Genomic DNA, 2,878 nt, shown 5'->3' with positions numbered 1-2,878 from the left:
TTTGTTTCATCATGGCAAAACAACAAAAATTATAAACCATGAGCTGAGCTAGAAGTAACCAGCATTCCTGGGAGACTTATAACCCTGAACTGCAGTTAAGTTGGGGACTGTCATTTCACTGGGGAGTGGCAGCCCAGCAGCAGAAAGGGGGCTCTACAGAAGTGACCTCCAGCTTTGACAAAGCATATGAGATTTGCAATGTCTGCTGTGCACAACGCCTGGCTCAAAGTGTCACACACTTATTGTGGGATAAATGGAATCTTAAGCCAGAAAATGCAAGACTCCCCAAACCTCAATCCAAAGTACACTTTGACTTGGACTCAATAAGTAGCAGCATTTATAAGTTTTGTGCAAAATCAAATATCACCATTCCAGGGCATGAATTTGATATATTTATTTTGCAGTCAGCCCTGTTTGTGGTTATATCATGGTGTGTTTGCTACATTTTAGCCTCTAGGAAAATGAATAGCATTTAGGGACTTCCCTGGCAGTTCAGTGGTTAAGACTCTGCACTTCCACTGCAGAGGGCCTGGGTTCGATCCCTGGTCCCGCAGCCATGGTGCGGTCAAAAAAAGAGAAAATGATTAGCATTCAATCTAATATCCATTATTTTAATCCACGGAGATAAGTAGATCATAAAAAACACTAATGAAATACAAATTGACTCATACAAGAAAATATCACAGATAACGTGGTATATATATATCTTGGCAGAAAATAAGAGTGAGTAGTGGAGATTGACTCAGATAAATAAACATGGGTGCCCTGGGAAAGCCTGTTGAGAGCAAGATGATTCCTGAAAACATAACCCTGGTTATTTGCACATACTTCTGAAAGCTTCCTCTAAGAAAATATAGGATTTGGCCACTTCACATAGAGTCACCTATATAAAAGTTGATCTAGAAAACTGTACAGAAGCATACAGGTGGTAACTGTGGTTTCCTAACTCACAATAGTGAATGAAAACCCAATGATTTTTGTGACCACCTATAGGGGTGGGATAGGGAGGGTGGGAAGGAGACGCAAGAGGGAGGAGATATGGGAATATATGTTCATGTATAGCTGATTCACTTTGTTATAAAGCAGAAACTAACACACCGCTGTAAAGCAATTATACTCCAATAAAGATGTTAAAAAAAAAACCCCAAGGATCATTTATTGAATGACGTGACTCTAATGTCTGCTACTGTGCACTTCCCAGAGGGCACAATAGTAGGTGGCCGCGTCTTGTTCCTGTACATTGTGAATGGTGAGGGTCGACGTAGAAGTTTCGGGTTTCTTGTCTGCCTCAAACTTGCCCAGTGTAACGTCTGAGTCCCTTCTGACGGTGTTGTTAGGTAAAATGTGTAGCAGGTGCTGCATGGCTTCGCCAGGTCTTTCTTGATACCAATATACAGACATTTTAGAAATGGTTACACCAGATACCACGCATTCCAGGCGGGCTGTTTTTGACAGCTTTTTGGTAGTGGAGAGTTGAGGTTGCTCTAGATGACCTGCACCATACACACATACTGGAAAAAAAAAAAAAAAAGGAGGAGAGTAAATAAACCAGAACCTTGGAATTTTGTAAAATGACAAAATTAGAGAATATTGGTCAAACTCTATTAGGGGAAGAAAACAACTTACAAGCCCCAAGGACTGTCAGAGCGAGCACGTGGAACAGTGACGGCATGTCTGCAGGAACTGTGCTCTCCTCCAGGACAGCCTGGAAGCGCTGCTGAGAATAGTTTCAGACCAGTGGGGCTTGGCTGAGTCAATCAAGTTGAACTTCCTATTGGTGACAGTGACATGGCTCTTTCCTCATTGTGAAGGAGTGTTTCTCACCACCTGCTATTACACCCTCTCCAAGTCAGTAGTTCAAGCTCCTCCAGCTTACTATAGACCACACAGACGGCCAGCTTAGAACTCTGACGGGACTCATTTTTCCAAACGGTATTCATGAATCTGCCATGACATGCAAGGCATTATGCTAAGTTCTTTGGATGTAATAAAGATGCAAAGATAGGGCATCTAACCGTGGAGAGCTGTCTAATGGGGAGATGGGGTGACAATGCCGTGATCGTGGTATTTATTCTCTCTTTTCTCCCACTGCCTTTCACAGAAGAAATCAGCCGCATAGCACAGGGAGATCAGCTTAGTGCTTTGTGACCGCCTGGAGGGGTGGGATAGAGAGGGTGGGAGGGAGGGAGATGCAAGAGGGAAGAGATATGGGAACATATGTGTATGTATAACTGATTCACTTTGTTATAAAGCAGAAACTAACACACCATTGTAAAGCAATTATACCCCAATAAAGATGTTTAAAAAAAAGAAAAGAAATCTTCCATAACCCCAGAGAGGTGGCAGGCCAGAGCTGGTGAGGAAAGAAGGAGGGTGATCTGGGCTGGGTTATGCATCATTGGGCCCACAGAGAACTTCTGTAACCAGCTGGAGAGACTTCGGTTCATCAGCCTGCTTACATCTGCTCAGTTACCCACACACACCTACAGCGTAGGGTGCTACTGACCACCTTCAGGGTCTGGAGGCTCCATTCCAGTTTGTTTGCTTCCATTTAAATTTCAGGTTTATGTCTTCCCCCTTGGCTACCTGGATGATATATCAAATCCCAGCTTCTCGTCCGTGAAACAGGATTTCCTCTTTCTGGATTCCTGAGTTTCCTTTCAGTCTGGTTTTCTTTCTCTAACCCCAAAATATTTCACCTGTTTAGGGTATTTTTAAGAAATTAAGGGTTTAGTCTCTGGATCATCAGAAGGTTTCATTTGAAAGTGACAGGTTCTGATAGGTTCAGACGAAAGGAGGGGACACTGCTGGCTCAGATAAACTCCACGTGGCTGCCAGCCTTCCAGACTTCCTTGTCAGGTGAATGGTCCCGTCCTGG

The sequence above is a fragment of the Delphinus delphis genome, chromosome 9 (assembly GCF_949987515.2).
Source record: "Delphinus delphis chromosome 9, mDelDel1.2, whole genome shotgun sequence".
NCBI classification, from domain to species: Eukaryota; Metazoa; Chordata; class Mammalia; order Artiodactyla; family Delphinidae; genus Delphinus; species Delphinus delphis.
This window is presented reverse-complemented; position numbering follows the sequence as displayed.